General features: G+C 38.3%; 1 long non-coding RNA gene across 1 annotated transcript in view; it reads right to left on the bottom strand.

The window, feature by feature from the left end:
- Positions 1-410: 410 nt before the first annotated feature.
- The window catches only part of LOC111768919 (uncharacterized), a 33,282-nt gene continuing 16,804 nt past the window's right edge, over positions 411-16,888 (bottom strand). The window contains exons 2-3 of the long non-coding RNA XR_002801603.2: positions 10,134-10,197; positions 411-605 (exon numbers count right to left, since the gene is read on the bottom strand). This is a non-coding gene — a long non-coding RNA (uncharacterized lncRNA). The remainder of the gene's footprint in view (positions 606-10,133; positions 10,198-16,888) is intronic.

Here is a 16,888-nt window from a genome sequence, read left to right as displayed (position 1 = left end):
CATATATATGTTTTTAGTACATGACAATGGTGGCAATTTATAGTGAGAAAAGGTATAATTTACTGAATTAATGGCACTGGGATGATTGATCATATGGGAAAAATAAAATTATATTCCTACCTCCTATCAAACAAAATAGTATATTCTAGAAAGATTAGAACATTAAAATGCTTAATGGATGGAAATCAAATTAAAACAAGATCCTTTCTTAAATTTATCAGATAGACTGTTTGAAATCACACTATGTTGGTGAAGGTGTAGGGAAACAAGCACTCTTAAATCACTTGTGGGTCTCTAAATTGGTAAAAGCCCTTTAGAGGACTGCTTGGCAATATCCACGAAGATTAAAAATATTCATTCTCTTTGACTCACTGTATCAGGCAATGTTCTCCAGAGAGACAGACCCAATAGAACATATGCGTAAAGTTTTATTTTAAGGAATTGGTGCACATGATTGTGGGCTCTGACAAGTCCAAAATATGTAGAACACGCCAGTAGGGTAGAAACTCAGGCAGAAGTTAATGCTGCAGTGTTGAGGCAGAATTCCTCCTTTTCTGGAAAGCTTCAGTTTTTTCTCTTAAGGCCTTCAACTGATTGGATGAGGCCTGTCAACATTATCAAAGGTAATATTTACTTAAAGTCAACTGATTGTAGGTATTAACCACATCAACAAAATATCTTCACAGCACCATCTAGATTAGTGTTTGATCAAATAACTGGGTACTGTAGCCTAGCCAGGTGATACATAAAGCTAACCATCATACTCACCGATCTCACTTCTAAGAGTTTGCTCTAAAGATATACTTGTGGGGCTGGCCCAGTGGCCGAGTAGTTAAGTTCGCGCGCTCCACTGCAGGCTGCCCAGTGTTTCGTTGGTTTGAATCCTGGGCGCGGACATGGCACTGCTCATCAAACCACGCTGAGGCAGCGTCCCACATGCCACAACTAGAAGGACCCACAACGAAGAATATACAACTATGTACTGGGGGGTTTTGGGAAGAAAAAGGGAAAAAATAAAATCTTTAAAAAAAAATAAAAAAATAAAGATATACTTGCACATGTAAAATTGTACATATACACACATATATATGGAAAACCACTGCAGCATTTTTGTGTGTGTGTGTGTGTGTGTGAGGAGGATTGGCCCTGAGCTAACATCTGTTGCCAATCTCCCTTTTTTTGCTTGAGGAAGATGGTCACTGAGATGACATCCTCCCCAATTTTCCTCTACTTTGTATATGGGACACTTCCACAGAACTTGCGAACCCTGGGCTGCTGAAGTGGAGCATGTGAACTTAACCACTATGCTACCAGGCCAGCCCCATCGCATCATTTTTTATAATCAGAGAAGACTAAGAAAAAGCTAAATGTACAGAAACAGAGAACTGGTTAAATATTATACATACTGAGATGAAATATCTGAAATATTGTTAGGTTTAGAAAACAAGATGCCATTTTGTGTGAAAATATGTTTAAAAAGAATTCATACTCATACATGCCATAGTTTGCATAGGCTTTCTCTGGAAGAATAGACAAGAAACCACATAGTAGGAGAAAGGCTAGGCCAGAGACTTAGCTTTCCTAGTATAACCTTCAGCACCTTTCAAATTTTGAACTAGATTACTATGTTAATCATTCCAAAAATTAAATAGTTAAAAAGCAAACTGGTTATATATCCCCAGAATGGCTAAAATTTAAAAGACTAACAGCACCAAATGCTAACGAAGATGTGGAGTGGCCATAATTCTCCCACACTGTTGGTGGGACTGTGAAATGGAAAACCACCTTGGAAAAAGTTCTGGTGGTTTCTTATAAAACTAAATCTATACCTGCCCAATAGTCTAATAATTTCGTGCCTAGGTGTTCACCTAAGAGAAATGATAGTATATGTCTACAAAAAAAGACAATGTACAGCGTTCATAACAGCTTTGTTCTCAATAGCTGAAAACTGGAAACAGCCCAGATGTTCATCAACAAAAGAATGGCTAAATCTACCACGATAAATTCATACAATGGAATACTGCTCAGTAAGAAAATGGAAGAAACTGCTTGCTGTAGACAGAATGTTTGTGTCCCCTCAAAGTTCACATGTTGGACTATATCTCCCAATGTGATGGTATTTGGAGGTGGGACCTTTGAGATATGATTAGGTTATGAAAACAGAGTCCTCATGAGTGGAATTAGTGCCCTCATAAAAGAGACCTCAGAGAGCTCCCTCTCTCCTTCCACCATGTGAGGACACAGCAAGAAGAGGGCCATCTATGAGCCAGGAAGTGGGCTCTCACCAGACACCAAATCTGCCAGTGCCTTGATCTTAGACTTTCCATCCTCCAGAACTGTGAGAAATAAACTTCTGTTGTCTATAAGCCACCAAGTGTATGGTATTTTTGTTATAGAAGCCCAAACAGACTAAGACACTGCTTAGAGATGTGACAGTATGGATAAATTTAAAGGATGTTATGCTGATTGAAAAAAGTTTTAAACCAAACACTACATGTGATATCATTCCACTTGTCTAAAGTTCTAGAAAAGGCAACACTAATCTATGGTGGAAAAAACTAGAACAGTGGTTGCCTCTGAAGGGTAAGAGTGAGTACTGACTGAAAAAAGAATGAAGGAACTTTCTGGGGTTGATGGCAATGTTTTATATCTTGATAGGAGTTTGGGTTACACTGGTCAAAGCTTATAGAACGGTACACTTAAGATTTGGGTATTTCGCTGTATATAAATTTTACTTTAAAAAATAATCTTAAACAAATATTGAACTCTAGTTAATGATATGCATGCATAGTTAAGGTATAGTAAATATATATTAAATATAATAAATAGTAAATATATTTTCACTTATGGAGATAGGAAGGTTTGTGTAAATATACAGTATTGCCTATGGTTCATGTTACACATGATTAATGGGAATGTTATTGTGTAAATAATGTTTATGTTATTATTCATAAATCTAATTAATTGGAATTGATTTTTTAAATTGACAATATTATAAAGTTAATTATTATACACATATAAGGTGAAATACTAAGAAAACATTTAAAAAATTGTAGAATATCAATTGTATGGAGACACTATCATAAAATGTTTGAAAATGAAAATTTTATTTAAGAGAGAATAACTCAAGAGCCAGCCCCAGTGGCCTAGTGGTTAAGTTTGGCACACTCTGGTTTGGTGGCCCAGGTTCAGTTCCCAGGCCAGGACCTATACCACTCATCTGTCAGTGGCCATGCTGTGGTGGTGGCTCACAAACAAAAAGAGGAAGATTGGAACAGGTGTTAGCTCAGGGTGAATCTTCCTCAGCAAAAAAAAAAAGAGAGAGAGAGAATAACTCAAATTATATAAATTTTTGTGTCAATATTTACAAAGTGGACTGGGAAGATAACACTAAAATTTTATCAGGTGTTATCATATACTGTTGTTTTCCTTTTCCTGCATTTCAGCATTTTTAAAATTTTCTACAGTTAATATACTAATTTTGAATAGAAAAAAAGAGTAAATGCTATTATTGGAAGGAAGTAATCCAAATATTTGAGGCAGTCAGGAAATTTAAACAAGGTTAACTGAAAACAGTAGTTAGCTTTGCTGCATAACAAATGACCCCAAAAAACTTAGTCTTTAATAATAATAACCATTTAATTCATGATTCTTTGGGTCAGCAGTGTGGTTTGGGCTAAACCAAGTGGCTTTTCTGGGCTTGGCTGGGCTAACTGATATGACTGATCAGCTGCCAGATTGACAGTGTGGCGGGTTGTTGGCTGGGGTCCTTGTACTCCTCCATGTTGTTCATCCTCTATCTAGCATGCTAACCCAGGCTTTTTCACTGTCACTCAGCAAGCTTCCAACAGAGCTAGTGGAAGTGTGCAAGGACTCTTGAAGTCCTGGTAAAACTGGCACACATTGCTTCTGTATCATCTGGTTGGCCAATGCAAGTCACAAGCCCAGCCCAGATACCAGAGTTAGGAAGAGACTCCACCTGTTAATGAAAGGAGCTGAAAAGTCACATCCTATAGGGGTTTGCATACAGGGAGAGGAATAATTTGTGGCCATTTGCAAATCTATTATACTGAACACTAGTTCTTATTTTGTAAACAGATAATATACTGACTGTTAAGGACATGAGTAGTATGTAAAGATCTTTTTTGTTGTTAGTACCATCGAATAGATTCCGACTTGGGGAGACCCTGTGTATAGCACAGCAGAACCCTGCCTGGCCTTTTTGCACCATCTTCTCAGCTCCCATGCTACTATTCACAGAGTTTCCATGACCAATTTCTTTGAAAGTGGGCAGCCAGGTCCTTCTTCCTAGTCTGTCCTAGTCTGGAAGCTCCACTGAAACCTGTCCACCATGGGTGACCCTGCTGGTATTTGAAATACTGGTGGCATAGCTTTCAGCACCCCAGCAACAGGCAGCCACCACAGTAGGACAGCCAACAGATGGTGATGTGGTTCCTTGATGGGGAAAGGAGCCTGGGGCATGGTGGGAGAGCACTGAATCTTAACCACCAGACCACCATGGCTAGCTAAAGATCTTTAGTGATAAAATTATAAGTGACCAACCAAATCATATTTAATTAATTATAAAGTTAATAAAAATTCTACTTTTATAATAGTTATTCAACATGGTAAGGCATGTCCACAATTGCTATTCTTTTTTAGACCTGGAAAACCTTAGTCATGCAAAGTTTAATGACCTGCTTCATTTTGGAAGAAAAGAAAGCAAATATAAGAATTCAACACCGGAGAAAAACGTCAAGCAGAGTCCACTTCACTGTAAATCTCTACCATTTATATCAAATTTCTGCCAGTTTGCTTTTACCTAGTCATGAAAAATTTTATTCATGGGAAAATTTACTTGACTTGAGTTTACATGCACAATGCTTGCACACACATACACAGACACACACACACATCCCTACACAAATTCTCCCCCTCAGAAGAGTAAATCTACTCTCTGCACCTCTTTGAACTCCAGCCAATTGAAAGTTTACATAGTTTTAGCATGGAAGTACTGTAGAATTTCTATCCAGTATCTTTTCTCAAGAAAGTGTAGAAAACTAAGTGGATATACACATGTAGAAAGTATGTTTGTATGTACAGATTTATACACGGTTAAAAATTCAGAACTTTAAAATGTAGAGTATATCTTGGAGATCACCTCTGATCTTAGTTTTATATAGATGAGAATACTGAGGTCCAGGAAATTAAGTGATTTAGTAAATCTCATGCTGGCAACTTCTGAATTCAAGGAAGAATTTCTTGAACTACCTGTAGTAGATGTGGTGGATTGGTGATTAACATCTGTCCTCTCCCTGAACTGTGGAGACTGGAAAACTAATGACTATACTTCCCAGACTCCCTCGGAGCGAGGGTCCTGGATGTGCTTTAGCGTCAACCAATCTGATGCTCTTGCCACTGTGAGGCCTAGGCTGTGCTTCTGCTGCAGTTTTGTTTTCCTCCACTGCTGAAAAGACAATGGTAGAGGCATTTGTTTTTACTGTGGGAGTATTAGCTAGGGTCCTACTGCCCAAAGCCCGCTCCAAGATGTCTTAAGACAAGGTGAGGACTGTTTGTAGCAGATGTGGCACAGTTCTGGAGCCTGCAGCAGTAATGACACTTCCTGTCCATGACAGGTTGCCCAACCCTCTTGGTTTCCTGATTGTAGAAGTTTCCTGATCTTGAAGTCTTATTAACTATGGAGGCAGAAGTGTGGTTCTGGGACTGGAGGAGCCCTGACTATGGAAGATTCAGCAGCTCCTTTAGTGCCTGTATTAGCCTGCTAGGCTCCCTAACCAAGTGCCACAAACCAAGGTAGCTTAAAACAACAAAAATTTATCCTTTCACAATTCTGGAGGTTAGAGGTCTGAAATGAAGTTATCAGTGGAGCCATGCCCTCTCTGAAGGCTCGAGGGGCAATCCTTCTTGCTTCTTGTAGTTTCTGTTGGTTGCCAGCAATTCTTGGCATTTCCTGGCTTGTAGATACATCATTCCAGTCTCTGCCTCCCAACTTCACATTTCCATCTTTCGTGTGTTTTCGGTTTTTTCTTCTTTTGAGGACACCAGTCATTGGATCAAGTCCCACGGTAGTCCGGTAGTACCTCATCTTAAATGGATTACATCTGCAAGATCCTGTTTCCAAATAAGATCCCATTTGCAGGTTTCAGGTAGACATGAATTGGAGGGGGGATGCTATTCAACCCAGTGCAATGTCCCAAGGCTGCAATGCAGTTCTGGAATCTTCTCTCAAAATTCAACCCAGACTTTGTCTCTTTATCCCTCCCCCAAAATCTGAAAGTTTCTAAATATCCTGTAATAAATACTTTCCATTTTAACTAGCTAGAATGGATTCTATTCTTTGCAAGTGAACTCTGACAATACGTCTTTACACGTTTTTTCCTTAAGTGTTCAACTTACGATTTTCCTTTTTATCACAGGTGTTGGCAAAAGAAAATGCTTCCTAATTTGAAACCTAAACTTTCACGGCTAGTACTTTTGAAATCTCAAGAGTTTCTTTCTTTCTTTCTTTTTTTTTTTTTTTTAGGAAGATTAGCCCTGAACTAACATCTGCTGCCAATGCTCCTCTTTTTGCCGAGGAAGACTGGCCCTGAGCTAACATCTGTGCCCATCTTCCTCTACTTTACATGTGGGACGCCTACTACAGCATGGCTTGCCAAGCAGTGCCATGTCCACACCCAGGATCCGAACCTGTGAACTGTGGGCTGCCAAAGCAGAACGTGGGCACTTAACTGCTGCGCCACTGGGCCGGCCCCTCATTTTTTTTTCTTTTTAGGGTTTTTTTTCCTGCTTTTTCTCCCCAAATCCCCACAGTACATAGTTGCATATTCTAGTTGTGGGTCCCTCTAGTTGTGGCATGTGGGAAATCACTTCAGCATGGCTTGATGGGTGGCACCAAGTCCGCGCACAGGATCCAAACCAGCGAAAGCCTGGGCCGCCAAAGCAGAGCGCGCGCACTTAATCAGTCGGCCACCGGGCCTGCCCCAAGAGTTTCATTTTTAATTGCTATTTCTGGGTCTATCAATAAAGCCCTAATTAGATACAGATGAGAGAAAGAGAACCAGCATTTATTGAGAGACTACTATATGCCAGAGACTTTATTAGTTAATTACACAGTACAATTTGTTATCTGAATTTAACAGAAAAAGAAACTGAGGCCCAGAAAAGAGAAATAACTTTAACAATATTTTGCAGCTAATAAGTGAGAGTCTAATAAATTAAACAATCATGTTCTTTCTATTTCTCTATTGTTCCTTGAAGTACTTCATTGGAGGGGAAGAGGATAGTTGAAGGATTTTAAGTATCCTGATTGATAGATTAACATGGTATAAATGATGTAATTATCCAGCAATGGAACCAATTTAAAATAAGAGCTTCTAAATCTAAGAGAGTATTGTTCCCTTCAAATAAGTCACATTGGGAGCTATGCACTGATTTCAAGTATTGCCCCAAGTATTTTGAATCTTTTCTGTTGGAATTGCCATTAGAACTGGAGTCACACTCTTGAATACCCTCAATGGTGAGTTTTCTTTTCTTTTTGGGTTGCTTTTTATCCTTTTAGAGTGACTGATTTTAAAGACCAGCCAAAAGTTGTTCAGAGCAAAGTGTAGTGAATAAAATGGAGGATCAAAGAATGATTTGTGCAGCACACAATCCCACAAATGTTTTAGAATTTGTGCATAATAAGCCTGCCTGACTGTTTGACCTTGTAGATTAATTCAGCATGGACAATACCATTTATATTGAGGAAATAATTAACATTGTCTTCATGTGTGAGTCGGGCAGGCATCCTTTTCTTAGATCTTTGGTTTCTTGGAGTTTTCCATTCAAGATTTTGGCATCTTTTTGCAGGTCATACGGGAAATACCAAGTTTCCTTGAGTTTCTATTGTCCTCAAAAACACATTACTTTGTCCAGCTTCTTTTGAAAGGTCAGAATAAATGTCAAGTCTTCTGTGTTTCAGTCCTTCATTCCCAAAGCCTGGCACAGTCTTTACAGCACCTTTGCTTTTGCTCAAATTTTTTTTTGGGATGAAGCTGTTTCATGGCTTTTAAACACAGGAAAAGATGCTCAGCATCCGTGCAAATGAGAGAAGCAAAATTAAAGCTATAGTCACACTTTTTTCACCTACCAGACGGGCAAAGATCGAGAAGTTTGATAACCATAGTATACTCCAAAAAGAGCCTTCATAAATTGTTAGTAGGAGTGTAAATTAGTACAGCCTCAAAGGTAACTAATTTGTCAATATCCTTCTAAATTGAAGATGCACATACCCTTTGATCGAGCAAACCTACTTCTAGGAGTTTTTTGATGGGTATACTTGGCCACATGCAATATCATACACGTACATATTATTCACTGAAACCGTGTTTATAACAGTGAAAGAGTCCATCCATAGAGGTCTGGTTAAATCAGTCATGTGGCACATCCATGCAACGGAATATTAATTAACTCTTAAGAATAATAATTACGGAATAGTCTATATCTTGCTTTTGGAGGTGGCTATACCTGTGTATTCAATTCTCAAAATGTATCAAATTGAATCTATGCATCTTAGTGAGTGCAAATTATACCTCAGTAAAAAAAGAAACATGAACAGCATAGAACTGGATTTAAAAAAAATAGTTAGGATTCCATGACAACTTTTCTAAGATTGGTTAAGTGAAAAAAAATGGGGCTATGGATCAGTATGGGTAGTACCATTAGGATAGAAAACTATATATGAATATACAGATGTTCCTCCACTTACGATGGGGTTACACCCTGATAAACCCATCATAAGTTGAAAATATTGTCAGTTGAAAAGGCATTTAATACGCTGGATGTACTGAACATCATAGCTTAGCCTAGCCTACCTTAAATGTGCTCAGAACACTTACGTTAGCCAACAGTTGGGCAAAATCATCTAATCCAAAGCCTATTTTATAATAAAATGTTGAATATCTCATTAATTTGTTGAATACTGTGCTGAAAGTGAAAAACAGAATGGTTGTATGGGCACAGAATGGTTGTCAGTGTATGGCTTGTCACCCTCCCGATCACATGGCTGACTGAGGGCTGTGGTTGGCTGCCGCCGCCCAGCATCAGGAGACAGCGTTGTACTGCACATCACTAGCCCGGGAAAAGATCAAAATCCAAAATTGAAGTACGATTTCTATTGAATGCATATTGTTTTCACACCATTGTAAATTCAAGAAACCGTAAGTTGAACCATTGTAAGTTGGGGACTGTCTGTAGTTGCATATGCATAGAGCATCTCTGGGAGGATGCACGAACTAGGTAACGATCGTTGCTTCTAGGAAAGACAACCACGTGGATAGAAGATAAGGGCAGGAGGGAGGGGTAGTCTTCAGACTATACCCCTTTTACCTGTATATTTTTATAACTTGTATATGTAATATGTATTCAAAAGAAAAGCAATTTTTTAAGAATGAAGCTCTTTCATAACCTAAATTTTATGTCATCAGCCACTATTCCCATGGTTACTTGCTTATTTGAAAGAACAAATCTCTAATTCTGTCCATAGATATATGAACCCTTTGGGTTACGGGCTGCTGCTCTTCACCTCACAATAAACATTCTGTTTTTTAAATTTATTTTATTTTTTTAATTGCAGTAACATTGGATTATAACATTATATAGCTTTCAGACGTACATCATAATATATTTCGAAGCCTGTGTAGATTACATCAGGTTCACCACCCAAAAACTAATTATAGTCCATCCCCTCACATGTGAGCCTAATCACCCCTTTTGCCCTCCCCTCCCCTTCCCCTATGGTAACCACCAATCCAATCTCCAATGCTATGTGTTTGTTTGTCATTGTTTTTATCTTCTACTTATGAGTGAGATCATACGGTATTTGACTTTCTCCCTCTGACTCATTTCACTCAGCATAATACCCTCAAGGACCATCCATGTTGTCACAAATGGCCAGATTTCATCATTTCTTATGGCTGAGTAATATTCCATTGTGTATAAAATACCACATCTTTATCCATTCGTCCCTTGATGGGCACCTAGGCTGCTTCCGAGTCGTGGCTCACAAAAACATTCTTGCTATCTCTTTAAAAATGTTTGTGCCAAGAAAAAATATTTTATTGACATGATGTTACCTCCATAAACTCTTCCTTTTAGAACGGTGAGTATCTCACTTGCTGAATTAAATCCATACAATATCTGTGGGAAACACAAAATGGGCCATGCATTTTCATGAGAAAGGAAAAAAGAATGCCCTTTCTTTATGCACACAGCTAGTTAAGGCAGCGACCCACCTGCTTTTACAGCTCAGCCACCGGAACACAAAACAGTAAGTGTGTTATGATTCTCAAGATTCAAATAATGTGTGCATTGTGACTTGAACATAACACAAAAAAAATTGTCATTTTTTTCAAACTTTTATGTTTTAGTGAAATTTTTAAAGATTTAAACTAATAAAAATGAAAAAATTATTGAGTTATCTATTGAAATATGTATCAGATTTCTATAGTATTACTTAGCCTTTTCTGATCTCTTGAATTGCTTGTATATACAACTATCCTCCGTATTTGAGGAACAATTGATTTGAAGATTATTCACCACTTGACTGAATTAACTGCTCCATTTAGTTAATGAATCATGAAATACTATCATATAGCTTTTACTTGATTTGGAGACCAAACTAATAAATTATTTACATTGATTATTCAAACTAACATTTACTTTAGCATTTTTAAAACACAGGTTAACAATGGTCATTGTTCACAGAGTATTATTGAGGGTGCATAAAAGTAGTTTTGGAACTAATATTTATAATATTTGGATGGAAGAATAGAGGCACATATGGAATAATTGTCTCCAAACTGAAAATTGCCAAAAATTATTGCCTTAAGAAGGAATACTGCATTTTTGGTGATTGTTTCCCGGCTTTCTACAGCTATACCTTCTGGCTTTAAATGGCATTAAACTGCACAGCACATCAGTAGTCATTTTTAATTAAAATTAAATTGTAATTTAACAATAAAATTTTATTTAAAAGTTTTAATGCAATAATGGCAAATATGCCTTTGTCAAGAGATAGAGGGATGTAGTGCAGAGTTTAAGTTTCAGATTTTGAGCTGAACAGAGCAGATTTGAACCCTGGCTTTGCTACAGATAAACTGAGATTAGGGTTCAGTTTAAGTGACTTACCCACTGTGACCTGCAGTTTCCCCACCTATAAAAATGCAGATAATGTGATCTAAATCATCAGGTTTTAGGTGAAGATCAATTGAGACAATGTATCTAAGATACTTAGTACAAAGTCCCCATAAACTAAAGTTATTGTTATTTTTGTAAAAGAAAATGCTTTGAATTATAGATATTCCTAAAAATTATCCTAAAGCCGTATGTTATGATCAAACATTATTTTTGTTATGAGGGTTAAAATTTCATTCATTCACTCAGTGATTCATTCACATGTGGGGTTCTGAAAGAGATAGCCACACTGATATCTCCTTCATATCAAAGGGAAAAAATATCTTTAAATCAAGAAACAAGCTTAATTTTTATGGAAAAACCTGATTCATTTATGGTAATAACATTCTTTCAAGACTTACCTTTATTGAACCCTTCACATTTTAATACTGTCTGGTCTAAATTGTCTTAAATGTCCCTTCCTCTCCAATCTGCTCTTCTCTCCCAGCTTCAGGGGTCCTTCCACCAAACCCAGGCCGTCAGAGAACAGTTAAGATAGGACCCTGCAGCCTAATAACTTGAATGTTCTAGTTCTGGAGTCTTTGAGGCAAACTGCAATCTTACTCACATGACCAACCTCCCTATCCCCAAGGGACAAATTATTTGTTTACGTGTCTGTCTCCCCCATTAGATGTTAAGCTCCTCTGAGAGGAGGGACGTGTCTCATTCATCTTTTCATCATTCCACAGTCCCAAGCAGAAAGCTTGCATGTGGTAGGTTCATAATTTATTCCTTTAAAGCAATGTACTGAATATTATATTATTCTAACCATTTCGATGAAAATATTTTTAAAAAGTTACTATTTCAATAGTTCTTATTTCAAAAAGACTTAGTCCTTTTTCATTGGCATTTTGCTCTAATTGTCATTTGTTATCTCTCATTCAGGAAAGCCACCAGTGACCACAGAGCCTTTTAAAGTTGTCACCTTGCTGGGAGCCCCCTGACTCGAGTGCTTTTCTGGTTGTTGTGGCTTCCCTGTGTCACAGTGATGTTCTCAGGGCTGTTGCAGTTATTTTTAACTCTGGCTGCACGTCAGAATCATCCAGATGCCCAGTTTCTACATTCAGGCTGTGGTTTAGTAGAATATAGGTGACACCCAGGCGTGAGGAGTTTTAATAAGCTGCGCAGGTGATTCAGATGCCCAACCAGGCTGAAAACCACCTGCATCAGCCTGCCGTCCTCTGGGGCGCCCCCCGTGCTCTTCTCCCTGGTCTCACATGAGCGTGGGCTCTGTGCCTTTTGGAACCCGCTATGCAAAGCCTGCAAAATGGTGCTCTACTGCTCTGATGTGGACTAAAAATGTTTGGCCTGCACAGTATTATTGTTTTACAATTGTGAAATATTTCAAACATACAGAAGAGTAGGGACAATAACGTAATAAAAACTCATGGACCTAACATCCTGTCTAACAAATCTTATTTTGCTATATTTATTACAGATTTTTATTAAAGTAATAAAACATTACAGATGCCATAGAAGGCCTGTGCGTGCCTTTCCCCTGCCTGTAATCTCCAAGGGTAACGACTACCCTGAATTTGGAGTTTATCATTCCAGCTCATGTTTCACTAAATATGTATTTATTCAAAGACTATGTTTAGTGTTTTCTTGTTTTTAAACATTGTGTATACGGTATCAGATTCTGTGCAGTATTTTATAAAGTTGGGACAATATTTAAAAAACTGAAAAATTTCACATAAAATCAGATTTGTTGGCTTCTCTTGAAACAACCAGAAGATCTGGCAGCATTGGGCTGGCTTTCTGGCATGACAGGCTGCCACGCTGGGCCAGCGCCGTTCTGTGTGACATGGTCCCAATGCTCACACTGGGGAGACATATGCGCTTGCACCTGGACTGTGTCTTCTTTGATGGCGGGTCTGGCCCCTGATACTCAGCTTCCTCCCGTTATAATTCTTTTCTTTCTTCAAGGCCATTTCTGTTGTCCTCTCTTAACTGCTTAAAATCGAAAGTATCTACCTCTCTCAATGTAGCTCTAGCCGCCTCTAATTTCCACTTCTCCTGCTCTCTCCTCTCTTTTGTCTGGTACGCATTTTAATTTTCTTGCCATTTCCCACCATTGCTCTTAGGATTTTTGACTTTAGCACCAAAAAAGCACGGGGTCTGCTTTTTTGTAGACGTTGCCGGCGAATAGTAAAAGAAGTTATTTATTTTGATCGGCAAACTGACCCGTCATATTACATCTCTGTGACCTCATTTTGGCTATTCTTCCTATTTTAAGTGTTGTTTACATGATTTGGTAATTTTTGGGGCATCTGGGGTGACGGAAGATTGGATAAAGTGGAGTTTTATGGGTTATACAATTCTTTAGGGCTGAGACAGTTTTGTCTTTTATTTCCTGTAGCACATGGCAAAGCGCTGTGGAAATTATAGTCCCTAAAAATGTATTTATTGAATGATAGAATATTAATAAGTTAAATTATAAGTGTTTTATTACATACCTCTTTTGACAAGTCAGGGCAGCTCCTGGCCCACCTTTGTGTTTCAGAATACATGTAACCCAAGGTGCCTCCCCTGATAAAGATCTGAGCTGGCAGGGAGGCTGAGAGGCAGAGATGGAAGAGTGCTTAGGGTTTGTGAGTAGTTTTGGTGGCAGGATTTTTTAATAACGAGGAGGCGAGAGGCTTTGAGACAACTTTGGTATTTGGAAAAATCTGAAGGTGAGAGGGATGAACAAAATATTTTCAGAAAGTGCTGTTTTGTTTAATGAATGGGATTTCTATTTGAGATTCTTCAATGGAGACAGCACTAAAGAATCAAATTGCTTTTAATTACATTTTTATGTAACTTGTGTTTATTTTTTCCACACACCATTCTGCCGGGGACAGGACTATCAGGTTTTAGACAGATTACATCATAAAAGAAATATGTATGCTGCACAGATTTACTGTAGTGCCTTTGGATGTTTTAGCAAAGGGAGAGCCTTGCTAAGTACAGAGGTCTTCCCCTATGGGTGCAGAGAGCAGGGCTTCTGGCGAGACTTCTTTCTATTAGGACCCTAATCATGGTCAGAAACCTGGGAGATTAATGAAGAGGCCTTAACTGTCACCAGAGCAATTTGTCTATAATATAAAATGCAATAGAAAGTCCATTTCAAGAGCTGGTTGGGAAATAAATGAAAACACACGTCCGGAACTTATAATTCATATAAATTTAATTCCTTAAATCACATGTGATGAATTTAAAAAGCGTGTCTTTGCAATAATTTAGCTTAAAATAGATGTAAGCCTCTGTTTCCATTTATGGTTGGGAAATAGGCACGAATGACACCTTAACACTAAATTGTGTTAAACCTAATAAAATCAAATCACACCAGCTCTGGACTTTGGATAAAAGATAGCATCAGCTATGTCAGTGGAAAGCATATGACATCTCTGTCAGTACACTAAGTGTAAGATGGCTTGGTCTTCAGAGTTGGAAAGGTTCATGTGGTCTCAAATGCATTTTTCAGATGGACGTTTGACATCTCTGCCGAGAATTCATTCAGATATTTACTCTGCAGTTTTTTTCATTTAAAATAATATTAAAAATAAGGTGTAGTGTAAAGTCCGGGGCTTTGATAGAGTGGTGGCTCCAAAGCAGTGGCTAATTTCCATTAGTGCTTATTGCTAAAGTTGGTCCAAATAAAATGCAGTTGGCTAAAGAACTAGTCCCGTAATCCCACTGCATCAGCTCCTTAGGGCAGCTGTAACAAAGTACCACAGACTGAGTGGCTTAAAACAACAGGAATTTATTTTTTCACAGTCTGGAGGCTAGAAGTCCAAAATCAAGTGTTGGCAGGATTGGTTCCTACTGGAAGTTCTGAGGGAGCGTCTGTTCCATGCCTCTCTCTTTGCTTCTGGTTGTCGCCAGCAATCTTTGGAATTCCCTGACTTGTAAACACATCACTCCAATCTCTGCCTCCTTTCTCACATGGCATTCTCCCTGTGTGTATCTGTGTCTCTGAGTCCAAATTTCCTCTTCTTATAAGGATATCAGCCTTTGGAATAGGGCCCAGCCTAATCCAGTATGACCTAATCTTAACTTGATTACATTTGCAAATAAGGCCACATTCACAGGCATCAGGATTTAGGTCTTCAGCATATCTTCTGCGGGGGTGGGGGGAAGGGAAACAATTCAACCTATAATACCCACCTTCCCCTGAGACCACCACCCCTGAGTCCCTCCCAGTTAGAAATTCTGGAGCCACTCGTTTACTGCTACAGTCTGTGCTATAGGTCAGGTGTGTTGGACATACCAGCTCCTTTCATCTTTACAGCAACCCAGTCATCCCGGGATGATTGTCCCTATTTTAAGAAAACAGAGGCTCAGAGTATTTAAGCTGCCAGCTAGTAAGTGCAGAGCAAATATTTAAATCCAGCTATTACTGATTTAAACCCATATCTTTTCTACTATGACCTGCCATCACCCTAACTCAAGAAATGTTGGATCCTTATCATTGGAAGCAATTGTTTAAATAAAAATCCAGCTCTTTCACAACTTTCCACTCAAACTTAGTTGCTAGAACAGTAAGTATGATGGAGTTGGAGATGGAAAATATGGTGATAGAGATGGAAAATATGGTGATAGATTTTCTACAGACCCAAGAACATCTGGCCTGTTCCCACCATGCAATGGCAGTGACTTTGCAGTAGATTACAGGTTAGCCACGGGAGAAAGACCATCTGTCAATCAAGAAAGTGTCCCATTCCTTCAATAGATACATTTCTAAATCATTTTATAAATTGTACTTGTGTTCATCTACTTTTTTAATGCATTGGGGCAATTTGACTTTTAAAGGAATCTCATCTGTCATTGATTTCCATTTCTCTGCTCTTTAAATAATTCTGAAGCCTACCCCCTCATCATTATGCTCAATATCATGACTTTATTCACATCCACATTCTCTAACTTGCCTATTGCTTGGCTTCCAAATAGGTCTCTCCACCTCCAGTTTCCTCCCATCTAATCCACCCTTGACTTTGCTGTCTCATTCTGATGCTTCAAAGCATGTCTTTATACACTTAAAAAGTTTTATATTCAGTCAACAAACACTTACAGAGTGTATTCTGTGCCAGATGTTACTTGGCACTGGGATACAGCAGGGAACCAAAGGAACAAAAATTCCTGCCCTCAGGGAGCTTATAGTCTATACAGTTCATGATTGCCATTATTATATATCTTTCTCCTATATATTTTGTTACAAATCTTAGCAGATAAGAATAATGATGATGATGATGATGACAATGACATTGATGAGGGTTTTCATTTTATTAAACATTTACTTTGTGTCAACCATTATGCTAAGTGTTTACATACAAATTATGTTGTAACAACCGCTGTGGAAGTTATTATGATGCTGATTTTGTAAATGAGGAAATTGAGACTCAGAGCGTTTAAGTAAGTTCAAAGTCAGAGATAAAAAAATTGTTGGAGGCAAGATTTGAATCTGGTACTTTCTTCCTTCAAGGCCTTGGACACTACACTACACGTCTTCTTTCAGCTGTTCAAAAGGTTGCAGAGAAGGGAAAGACTTCCTCTAACCATTAAAGTTTCTTAACTAGAGGTCTGCTAATTAAACTAACAAAAGACGGATTAGCTAGAAGAGAAAACAAAGTTTATTTGCGGGTGCAATGTGCACATACATGGGAGTACTCAGTGA

The sequence above is a fragment of the Equus caballus genome, chromosome 18 (assembly GCF_041296265.1).
Source record: "Equus caballus isolate H_3958 breed thoroughbred chromosome 18, TB-T2T, whole genome shotgun sequence".
Classification (NCBI taxonomy): Eukaryota; Metazoa; Chordata; class Mammalia; order Perissodactyla; family Equidae; genus Equus; species Equus caballus.
Note: the sequence above shows the minus strand (reverse complement) of the source record. Positions and strands in the feature narration are given on the sequence as shown.